This window comes from Castanea sativa, chromosome 7 (assembly GCF_040712315.1).
Source record: "Castanea sativa cultivar Marrone di Chiusa Pesio chromosome 7, ASM4071231v1".
Taxonomy (NCBI): domain Eukaryota; kingdom Viridiplantae; phylum Streptophyta; class Magnoliopsida; order Fagales; family Fagaceae; genus Castanea; species Castanea sativa.
The window spans coordinates 42,750,284-42,762,878 of NC_134019.1; the positions used below are offsets into that span (position 1 = coordinate 42,750,284).

The window sequence follows — 12,595 nt, forward strand, 5'->3', positions numbered from 1 at the left end:
ATTACTTCAACTATTTTCTATTTCATATAACAATTATAATATACTCTCAAATACTATTGTATCTTGTTTATTTGATATTACTTCAATTTAACACAAACATCTTCACGTTATTGCGATATTATATTATGTTTATGTCACCCATCAATAAGACCCTAATTGTTGCTGTTTTTATTTTTATTTTTATTACATTCCTAACCAAAATGACCCAAAAAAAAAATCAATAACAAATAATGTCCCGTTAACGAGTGCCTGGAATGATTAAACCTATTTCCTTTTATTCATCTACTTGTTCCACCGTGACTTTTGGCATGCATTCATATTATTTAACAGTTAGTCAATTACCTAGGCTTTAGCTTCAACGACAAGAGGTACTATGGAGCGTGGTTTGTCGGACGGAGTCTTGGACTGGGTCATACTCAGTGGCGGCGCCACATATAAGTCAGGGTGGTCCCAGGACCCTTGACCTGAATTCTTTTTTTTTTTTTTAATATATATATAATAAAAAAAATTTATTTATCTACCTATAACAAAAAATTAGGAACACCCTCAAAAAAATTAGGAACACTCTCAAAAAAAATTTATGCCAATAAAATTAAATTTTGGTAGATTATTTGTTACATTTTGGCTGGTACCAGTTTTTAGAAGAAAAAAAGAAAAACTCTTAAACTGACAAACTCGTCAGCACAGCATGTCATTACTTGCGTCGAACGCTTAAAAAATAAATCCAACTATCGCAAAGGTCGTCCCTTCTTCTTCTTCTTCTTCTTCTTCTTCTTTGCTTCGTCTCAGATGTTCTGCTAGTCTACCTCTTTTTTCTTTTTTTACTCTAGTTTTTGCTTTGTCAAGTTTTTTCTTTAGTTTGTTTTTTAGACTTTTAGCTTGCTGACCCCACCCACATGACAAAGTTTTGGAAATGACAAAACTCAAAAAGTTAACAAAAGATTTTGATTTCAAATTTATTTATTGAGTCTTGCCTCTTCCCAATATGATATACATATATACACTCTTATTGTATGTTCTACTAGTCTACCTCTTTTTTCTTTTTTTACTCTAGTTTTTGCTTTGTCAAGCTTTTTTTTTAGTTTGTTTTTTAGACTTTTAGCTTGCTGACCCCACCCACATGACAAAGCTTTGGAAATGACAAAACTCAAAAAGTTAACAAAAGATTTTGATTTCAAATTTATTTATTGAGTCTTGCCTCTTCCCAATATGATATACATATATACACTCTTATTGTACTATTTTTTGTTGTTGTTTTTCATTATTCAATTACATATTTATGTTTTAATATTCTAAAACAATAATTGTTATGTAATAACTAAATGATTTGAGTGTCAAAAAAGAAAAACTAATGATTTGTTTATTTGAGTTTTACTTATTTGAATCAATAATTTTATGTTGTATAAGAAAATATAAATATTTTTTATTTTTTATTTTTTTTTAGAAACCCCGAAACACCCTGAAATGGTACGTCGAAATAGATGAGTACCAAAATATTCCGTTCTACTAAACAAACCGAAACAAGGTCCAAAACGGTATTCATAACATTGCTTTCAAGCAAAAAGAAAAAGCTAAAAAAAAAATTTGAACTAAAATCTAAAAAAAAAAAAAATTGTAATAAAGAATCTGAAGAAAAAAAATTGTAACGGAACAAGCCCACCAAAAAACACCTTGAGAAACAATCCTAGAGCCGTCACTGGTCATACTTTCAGGTTTAAAAGTTATCTAGTTCAAATCATGCACTTCACAAAAATACTACCCTATAACGTGGATAGTCCTAACACACCCAAGTATCTCTCGCCAAGAATTATGCAGATTCAAGTGAGCCGGGTCTATCAAGTAAAGAGTATGAGACTTTTTATTTTTATTTATCATTGAAAAAAAAAAAAACAGAAAGAAGAAAAAAAAGGGATCACTTGGATCCACACGGTTTTCTTTCGGTGAAGAAAGGGCCCAACGCCCGACAAGGGGTACCCTTTGGTCCACACCACACGGCTTTCCATATTATCCTCTTTTTTTTTTTTTCTTTGTTTTTTTGAGAAACCATATTATCCTCTTACATAGATCAACATTGAAGCATTTCACACCCACACCTCCAGCTTTCCTCGCTCTCTTACTTTCAGTGTTCCTTTTTGCTAACTAAGAAGAAATGGCCGAAGCAATCCTCTTTGGCGTAGCACAGAAAATGATCGAAAGTTTGGGATCTCAGATTTTCCAGGAGATTTTATCGCTCTGGGGCGTTAAAGATGAGCTTCAAAACATCAAGAGCGCTGTTTCCAGAATCCAAGCTGTACTTCAGGATGCAGCAGAGCAGCAAAACCACAACCATCAAGTCAGGGACTGGCTCGAGAAGCTCAAGGATGTTGTTTATGATGCTGATGACTTGCTGGGTGAATTCTTCACTGAAGCTTCGCGACGAAGAGCAATGAGTGGGAATAAATTCAAAAAAGAGGTACGCACTTTTTTTTCAAGTTCGAATCCAGTTGCTTTTCATATTGAGATGAGTGGTAAAATAAAGGCGATGAGGAAGAAGCTAGATGCCATTGCAAAAGAAAACAGAGACTTCAACTTGAAAGTAAACCCGCCAGAGAAATATAGCTTGAATATGCAGAGGGAAGAGACTCACTCATTTGTACCTAATGAAAAAGTTATTGGGAGAGAAGATGATAAAGAGGCCATCATAGAACTATTATTGGAGCCTAATAATGAAGAGAATCTTTCAGTTATTCCCATAGTGGGAATTGGTGGGTTAGGAAAGACCACGCTTGCTCAATTTGTATACAATGACGAGAACGTCAATAAACATTTTGAGCTAAAAATGTGGGTGTGTGTCTCTGATGCGTTTGAGTTGAAAATTATTGCTGAAAAAATAATTGCTTCTGCTACTGGTAAGAAGCCAGAAGACCTTCATATGGATCAATTGCAAAAGCTTCTTCGTGAAAATATTGATAAAAAAAAATACTTGTGTTGGATGATGTGTGGAATGAAAGGAATAGCAAATGGGATGAATTGAAGCGTCTTTTAATGGGTGGTGCAAAGGGAAGTAAGATTATAATAACAACACGTGCCCAATTGGTTGCTAAGGTTACAAGTCCAGTTTCAATATACACCCTTAAAGGTCTCTCTGAAGGCGAATCTTGGTCTTTGTTTGAACAAATAGCATTTAGAAAAGGAGAAGAGACCAACAATCCTAGACTAATAGAAATTGGAAAGGAAATTTTAGTCAGATGTCAGGGGGTACCCCTTGCCATAAAGTCCATTGGAGGTGTATTATGCTTAGAGAAAACTGAGTCTAAATGGTCACGTGTCAAGGATAATGTGCTCGCAAATATACTTCAACCCGGGGAAGACATATTTCCAATCCTAAAGTTGAGTTATGATCATTTGCCCTCACATTTAAAGATTTGCTTTGCTTATTGCTCTGTGTTTCCAAAAGATTATGAGATAAAAATGGAAATGGTGGTGCAACTATGGATAGCACAAGGGTTAATCCAATTGTCAAACACAAAACAACAATTAGAGGAGGTTGCTAATGAGTACTTCAAGGATCTGCTTTGGAGGTCATTCTTTGAAGAAGTAGGGGACATGTTTGGAAATTTAAAATACAAAATGCATGATCTAATTCATGATCTTGCAGAATCGGTTGCAATGGTAGACTGCAAGCACGCTGATAGGGACAGCAAAAATGTTGATGAAAAAATTCGTCATGTATCTTGTCAATTTTTTACTGGCTCCTCTTTTAATGAAACTTTAAGCTTATTGGCTAAAGCAAAAAAAATACGTACGTTTCTTCTAACATCAAATTACTTCAATCAGCCAGACGAGTCAATGTTGAATACAATTACTTCGAATTTCAGAAGCTTGCGTGCATTAGGTATAGGTGGGTTGAGGATCACAAGGGTGCCAAATTCTATAGGGAACTTAATACATCTCAAATACCTTGATCTTTCTAGATGCAATTTTATTATCACTCTCCCTGAATCTATTACTAGACTATGGAATTTGCAAACACTAAAAGTCTTTTCATGCATGAGTCTTGAAGAATTACCTAAAGACATTAAAGAATTAGTCAACCTCAGGCACCTTGATGACAATGAATGTGGTGCTTTGAATAATATGCCTCGTGGATTAGGGCAACTGACTTGTCTTCAAACATTACCATTATTTGTTGTGAGCAAGGACTCTTCTTCCACCTCCAAGCACGTTGGTGGCCTAGGCGAATTAAACCAGCTAAACAACATCAGAGGAACACTAGAGATCACACATTTGGAGCGACTAGAAGATGCTAACTCAGAATGCAAGGCTGCAAATATAAGTGGAAAACAGCATCTTGAAGAGCTGATTTTAAGATGGGGTCAAAAAGGTAATATTAATAATGACGATGAGAAGTCATTAGATGGCCTCCAACCGCATCAAAATCTCAAATATTTGTCGGTGCGAGGGTACGGGGGAGTGAGGTTTTCTAGTTGGCTTTCTTTGCTCGCCAATCTGGTTGAAATAAATATATCCAATGGTGAAAGATGTCAACATTTGCCACGGTTATCTCAACTCCCCTCTCTACAATCTCTACAGCTTTTTCATATGATGGATTTGGAGTACATGTCAGATGGTGATACAAGTGAGGAGGTACCTGCTTCATCCACAGTGTCATCAACACCATTCTTCCCATTGTTGAAGTCTCTCGAAATCCGAAATTGCCCTAAGCTGAAGGGATGGCGGAGGAGTGCATCAATGCAAGATCATCATCACCACTCATTGCCTTCATTTCCTTGTCTTTCTTATTTAGAAATTGAGGATTGTCCTAATCTGACTTCCATGCCTCTATTTCCATATCTTGAAGAAAGTTTATCTCTGTATAATGTTAGCTTCGTGCCTTTGCAAGAGACAATGGCAATGGCTTCGTTGGTGACCCCCTCATCCCCTCTTTCTAAATTAAAGATTATGACAGTGTCTTTTAGAGAGGATGAAGTACCTCTGCTAGATGACTGGCCGTCAAATCTAATGTCTCTCAAGATATTAGATTTCTGGCATTGCCCTGGACTAACATCTCTCTCTGAAGCTGTGCGATATCTCACCTCCCTCCGTTCTTTGGCTTTCCAAGAACTTCCGAAACTGGAGTCTCTCCCTGCAAGTCTTCAACATCTTACCAACCTGCAAGACCTTTACATTAGAGACTGTCCCAGTTTGACGATTTTGCCGGAGTGGATTAGCAAGCTCACATCACTTGAAACACTTGAAATTGATGGATGCCCTAATTTAGCATCACTTCCTGATGGATTGCAATGTCTTAGGTCTTTACGAAGGCTGAAAATTGAATATTGTCCTCTCTTAGCAAAATGGTGCAGAAAAGGAATCGGTGAGGATTGGTCCAAGATTGCTCACATCCGCAATATTAACCACACATGCAAATTCATTAATTTTTCTAAGGTACATTCTCTAATCTCAATCCTCTGGTGCAATCAAAGGAAAGAAAATAAAATTTTTGGAATCCAATTTTTAGGTTTTGTTGATTTCCAAACTAATAAAATTTTAGGTTTTTTTTTTTAATTTTTTAATTTTTTTTTTATTGTATTTACTTTTATTTTATAATTTTTTTTTTTTGGATTTCCAATATATTCAACCATGGTATATAATTTAATTGGGTTCGGTTTAGTGAAGTTTTGGGTTTTGTTGAGTTTTAAAAATCATAAATTTTTAATTTGTCAGCAACCAAACTGTTGAATTTTGTTCCTGAGCTCTACTTTGATGGGTTATTATTATTATTTTAATTACGTTAAAGTACATGCTGTGTTCTGTTAACAGAGGTTTCGGGCCAAGCAGAAGAATTAAAAAAAATATATATATATATATATATATATATATATATTCTGTGGAAATATGGTGATGGGATGCATTGCTTGGATACTTTCAGGATTTGGGAAGCTAATGTAGCTAAGGTACTTGGTTAGACTCATCTATCAATTGTTATTCATTTCTGATTTCTCTTATTTGTGACATTCAACACTATGGTGGTTGAGTTAATCGATTTCCTTCCAAATCAAAGAATCTAAGCAGTAGTATTACGAAGTCAGCAATAGGGAACAGATAGGGTCAATATAACATTGCTCACTTCCCAGAGTTGGGAGGGGATGACTGGGTTCTTCTTCAGTGTTTTCACACACATTAATTATTAATCCTAATCCTTCTTAGAAGCTCAAATGCTAATGATGTTAATTCCTACTTTGTTTGTGTGTTGTGATGACTTCTCACTTTATTCAATCCTGGATGTGGAACAAATTGGAAGCTTATAAAAAAATGAGGTGTAAATATCTGAGCATATCTGGAACCTTATGGATAATGGACAAGTGCAACAAGTTAACAGCTTAGGTGATTATCTTGTTTAGTGTTTATTATTTTTTTCCCTCACATAAGATTTAAAATACTAGATATGATTCACACACCCAAGAGGAAAGATGCATTAATCCTCTGTTTGTTTACTCTTGTGAATTCTCTCATCAAATGCAGAGTTCTTCTCTATACACTAAACTGACATAAACATAATATTAGAAACTTTGTTATTTGTTCTGTTCCTCACTTATTGGAATGATGCCAGGCAGAAATTGGTGGGAAATGGTCCAAGACAGCACAAATACAGAGATTTAAATGTATTGCAGAAGGATGATGTGGTCCAGAATGTTTCTATAGGTCCTTGTTCCTTTAAAATTCAATCCTCTATATTAATCAAGTATTGAACTTGTTCTTGTTTCCCTCAATTAAAAGTAGAAGCAACTTATTCACCATTTGATTCTGTGTGCAGAATATTAAAAAACGTGGCAGATAAAAACAGACGAGTTGGTGATTCTCCATAGCGAATGTGTACTGTGATTATATAGCCACAAATAAAAGTATGTGCGGTGAATCTTATATCTATTAGTTTGGCATGGATAAAGATCACAGCCTGACATTAATAGTACGAGCTGTTCCTTTTCAAGGATGTCTTCATCATGTGTGCATCAGTCTTTTGTTCATATTGAAATATTGCAAAGCTAATCTGGTATAAATTATTAACTCACTATAATTATTTTTTAAGCAAAACAGATTGGCCATGATTCTCAGTTTGATGCTTTCTACTCTGTAACATGCTTCGCTCTGTAAATATATGAATCATAGAATTAGTAATTATGCTATTCTCTTGCAATATAACTATAATCAATTATTTACTTTTTATCTCATTATTGTTTTTGGGGAAGGAAAGAATTGTTTTTCACTGTTAGAATAATGGCTAAATGATTAAATTCACCATTACCTAAGCTTTTGGGAGAATTAGTAATTTATCATGGTCTCAGAGCACGAGATCCTAAGTTCAATCCCTAGCTTTATTCTACATCTCATTCAAAATGTAAAAAATCTCACGTTATCATTCACTTTGGCATATGCTTCACAATACCAATATTTTGAATTTATTGAAAAAAAGAAAAGAAAAAATAAGGTAAAGAAGAAAAAAAAAAACTTGAGATCTCGGTGTCGCTTGGTCGAGGGATTTAACTCCACTGTTTCTTACATTCATGTATCTGTTTTCTAAATTCACTTTGAATTTATCAAATACCAGTCTGGCTCTCTTCATTCTTCCTTTTTGTTTTAGATTTAGTGATCAGTTATTGGATTCTGTATGCAGGAGCTTGAATTTCGAAAATATGAGTATACTAGCATGTCTCTTTTAACCTTGCAGGTAATGGGAATTTGTTGCAGGCTACATATATATATATATATATATATATATATATATATATATATATATATATATATTTATATATTTTTATATAAATTTTGGAAATGTGAATGCAAGAACTAGTATTATTTTCCTCTCTTTTCCTTTTTAATTTAATTCTCAAACTTATTTTTGATAGGTTGGTGATGAACACTAAAGCTTGGTGTCAGCAACAAGATTACTACCTAGCCTCAATTAGAGCTTAATTTCAGGGTAACTGATTCTTGGACTTATCAACAACCCTGTGAAACATAAGCTTTATGTTCATTTCAAAAGATTGCAAATATTTATCTTAGTGTAGTTGTTTTACTGGTTAAAAAAGTTTGTGGTGAATTATTTTTAATGCTTTTCCTATATACATAACAGTACTTCAAAGCATCAGTTTGAAAATTACTTGCTTAAAAGAACTATCATGAGAAATATTTTATCTTGGACAAACTTGTCAATTACAACAGGTTTTGAGTCCTAATGTTTGTTTGTTTCTCTTCTTCTAAAGTCCAGATGTGTATGTGCTTAACTTAGTGTCAAAGCAATCAGTTCATAGTGCCTGAGTGATTGGTACAACTTACTAAAAATGAATTAAGTGATTGTCAATTTTATTATTCATATTAGACTGACTTGCTGTTGGTACAGGGCAAAAAAAATGTGATCTTCTCAATTAGATGGCTTTTAGGACTTCCTTTTTTTTTTTTTTTTTGATGGGAAGGACTTCCTTGATAAAGGTTTGTTTCTTCGGTGCTTCTACTCTGTAAGCATGCAATACTCGTCTTTTAAGTATCCTTACATTCTTGGATATACTTGGCATACCATAAAGTTATAATCTAGCCATGGAAAATTTAACTGTATGAAATATCATATGAATCAAGCATAGAAATTCACGGGGTGTCAAAAATCTTTCGAAGTGAATCCTATATAGATATCTATTGAATGGAGAGAAAAAAAAATTATCATTTTCTAAAATTTGGGAACCACAGAAAAATTTATCAACAAAGCCCAGATACTAATTAGACCTTTTTCATGTTACCCAAAAAAAAAAAAAAAAGACCTTTCATGCATGGTTTCTTTTCTACGGTGAATCTTATATCTATTAGTTTGGCATGAATAAAGATCACAGCCTGACATTAATTGTATTAGCTGTTCCTTTTCAAGGATGTCTTCATCATGTGCGCATCAGTCTTTTGTTCATATTGAAATATTGCAAAGCTAATCAGGTATAAGTTACTAACTCGCTATAATTATTTTTAAGCAAAACAGATTGGCCATGATTTCAGTTTGATGCTTTCTACTCTGTAACGTGCTTCGCTCTTTAACTATATGAATCATAGAATTAGTAATTATGCTATTCTCTTCCAATATAACTATAATCAATTATTTACTTTTTATCCCATTATTGTTTTTGGGGAAGGAAAGAATTGTTTTCACTGTTAGAATTATGGCTAAGTGATTAAATTCACCATTACCTAATAGCTTAAGCTTTTGGGAGAATTAGTAATTTATCATAGTCTTAGAGCACGAGATCCTAAGTTCAATCCCTAGCTTTATTCTATATCTCATTTAAAATGTAAAAAATCTCACTTTATCATTCACTTTGGCATATGCTTCACAAGTCCAATATTTTGAATTTATTGAAAAAAATAAAAGAAAAAATAAGGTAAAGAAGAAAAAAAAAAAAAAAACTTGAGATCTGGTGTCAGTTGGTCAGAGGGATTTAATTCCACTGTTTCTTACATTCATGTATCTGTTTTCTAAATTCACTTTGAATTTATCAAATACCAGTCTGGCTCCCTTCATTCTTCCTTTTTGTTTTAGATTTAGTGATCAGTTATTGGATTCTGTATGCAGTAGCTTGAATTTCGAAAATATGAGTATACTAGCGGGTAATGGGAATTTGCTGCAGGCTATATATATATATATATATTTTTATATTAATTTTGGAAATGTGAATGCAAGACTGTAGAACGAGTATTATTTTCCTCCCTTTCCCTTTTTTAATTTAATTCTCAAACTTATTTTTGATAGGTTGGAGATGGACACTGCAGCTTGGTGTCAGCAACAAGATTACTACCTAGCCTCAATTAGAGCTTAATTTCAGGGTAACTGATTCTTGGACTTCTCAACAACCCTGTGAAACATAAGCTTTATGTTCATTTCAAAAGATTGCAAATATTTATCTTAGTGTGGTTGTTTTACTGGTTAAAAAAGTTTGTGGTGAATTTTTTTTTAATGTTTTTCCTATTCTAATTTTTTTTACTATGTACATAACAGTACTTAAAAGCATCAGTTTGAAAATTACTTACTTAAAAGAACTATCATGAGAAATATTTTACCTGGGACAAACTTGTCAATTACAACAATGTTGTGAGTCCTAATGTTTGTTAGTTTCTCTTCTTCTAAAGTCCAGATGTGTATGTGCTTGACTTAGTGTCAAAGCAATCAGTTCATAGTGCCTGAGTGATTGGTACAACTTACTAAAAAAGAATTAAGTGATTGTCAATTTTATTATTCATATTGGACTGACTTGCTGTTGGTACAGGGCAAAAAAAGTGTGATCTTCTCAATCAGATGGCTTTTAGGACTTCCTTGATAAAGGTTTGTTTCTTCGGTGCTTCTACTCTGTAAGCATGCAATACTCGTCTTTTAAGTATCCTTACATTCTTGCATATACTTGGCATGCCATAAAGTTATAATCTAGCCATGGACAATTTAACTATATGAAATCTATGAAATATCATTTGAATCAAGCATAGAAATTCACAGGTTGTCAAAAATCTTTCAAAGTGAATCCTATATAACAATATCTATTGAATGGAGAGAAATTTTTTTTTTTTTTATCATTTTTCTAAAATTTGGGAACCACAGAAAAATTTATCAAGAATGCCCAGATACTAATTAGACCTTTTTCATGTTACCAAAAAAAAAAAGAAAAAAAAGACCTTTCATGCATGGTTTCTTTTCTAAATATGTTTTCCAATTATGTTCACATTTCCTGGTAGTGGAGCTTGTTGTCTTGATGATAATGGATTTGAGCACAAGTCCACAGAAGATATATTCCGTTTAACAACTTATTCTTTGAATGCCCATGCAAGAATCTGCTTTTAAGGTGAAGGTGAGACCCTTGCACAATTCTACTGAACAAATTTCTTTTGTTTCTACCTGAACTCTTATGTCGATACTTGTTCGTCTTAGAAATATGTGGAAATTTCCTATAGGAAACAAAATTTCTGTGCAAGCAAACATAAAAGCTTTCTTCCAACAGTACTGTCTAGAAGCAGTTTTCAGATACCAAGAGAAAGTGCACCTTCGGGTTTAATTAGAAGTAAGTGACATAACTATATATTTCCTTTCAAATTATGAAATCAGTCTCAATTGGTTAACAAATAGATTAGAGTAAATCCTAATTCTTTTCCATCCAAAGGATATTATATTTATCAGACGACTTGCATATGAAGTTATCAAATGATTTCATTTGTCATACTGGTGAGGAGCATAGATTATAATGTGGAGTTTTGTCTTAACTAAGCCAGGTGACTCACAATTTGTAGGTTACATGACAAAAGCCACCAATATCGTCTTTTAAAACTATGCATTTTCTGCATCAACAATACAAGTAGGCTTGTGCTTTTGTGCATTGGAGTGGCAAAAAAAGGTAATTGTAGATGCTGATTAAATAACCATGTCTGCTCTTTTTTTTTTTTTTTTAAAGATGACTGCTTTGGCATAATATGTCATGCAACTTTTCCCATGACTGCTTTATTGTCCAGGATGCATTAGACATATATAGGTCACGTGTTGGAGCAGATGATGCAACCAATTGCTGAGTTCTGCATTACTGGCCTGCAGGAATTCTCATTAGCTATCAATGGTCTTGCAATTGTTTGCTTTACAAGAAGTGCATATTACCAAAGAGAGAAATTATGTCACTAACAAGCACAAGTGACAAGGGGTAATTAAGATCACAAAGTGATCATACTGCTGATCTTTTTCCTACTGAGAGCGTCACCAATAACAATTGCCTAGCCCTGGTTTACAAGAACTGCGGATTACCAAAGATAGAGAGTATAGCACTAAGATAAGTTTGGAACTTCTGAAGTTAGTTTGGAATCCATGTGCGAGTGACGGGGTAATTAAGATTACAAAATGATTCATGCTGCTGATCTTTTCCTACTGGAAGTGTCATCTAATTGTACCACATGTATTTATTTTACTTTTAAGATGAATTCTATTTGATTGTAAGATTTTTATGTCTTTTGATATAAATTAACTAGCTGGTATGCTAGCCCGCTTGCTTCTTCAGTTTTTTTTTTTTAAAATTTTTTTTTTTAATCTTTTACTTTGCCTCCAACACTATTGTAATTGGTTTTCTCTTTTATGGCATGTTCTGTATCCATTGCTCTCTCTCTCTCTCTCTCTCTCTCTCTCTCTATATATATATATATATATATATATATATATATATATATATATATATATTTATATTGTTTTGTAGGATCCAAACAAGAAAGAGTTTAAGATGTTTTCTATGTTATTCTCTCAAAGTTTTTATAGCATGAACAACTTGCGGTGTTGAAGGAATTACTGAATATTTTATATCAATAGATATTTGTTAATAGGTGTTTGACAACTTTAGGTTTAGGTTAAATGGGTAACAACTTTAATTTTGTTAATTTTTGCTTTCTAAATTACTAATAGTGATTTATCATGTTAAATTGGTAGTTTATTTGTATATTAATCAGCTACAATGTTGTAATGTTATTTATTTTTTCTTTCTAATTTGTGAGGTTTGATTCAAATAATTTTGAATAAGTCCTCTCAAATCAAATTCAATGCAAAAAAAATTTTGTTAGAGAC

At 33.1% G+C, this 12,595-nt stretch overlaps 1 long non-coding RNA gene and 1 pseudogene across 2 annotated transcripts in view; both read left to right on the forward strand.

Moving 5' to 3' along the window:
- Nucleotides 1–12,142, forward strand: part of LOC142643003 (uncharacterized) — a 45,324-nt gene extending 33,182 nt beyond the window's left edge. The window contains exons 4-12 of one of the 2 annotated variants that reach the window (XR_012845795.1): nt 7,655–7,708; nt 7,887–7,960; nt 8,381–8,958; nt 9,767–9,840; nt 10,281–10,336; nt 10,741–10,853; nt 10,934–11,063; nt 11,290–11,393; nt 11,509–12,142. This is a non-coding gene — a long non-coding RNA (uncharacterized LOC142643003). The remainder of the gene's footprint in view (nt 1–7,654; nt 7,709–7,886; nt 7,961–8,380; nt 8,959–9,766; nt 9,841–10,280; nt 10,337–10,740; nt 10,854–10,933; nt 11,064–11,289; nt 11,394–11,508) is intronic. The other variant, XR_012845794.1, reaches the window with a different exon arrangement.
- Nucleotides 2,135–5,867, forward strand: LOC142643001 (disease resistance protein RGA2-like; annotated as a pseudogene).
- Nucleotides 12,143–12,595: the final 453 nt, after the last annotated feature.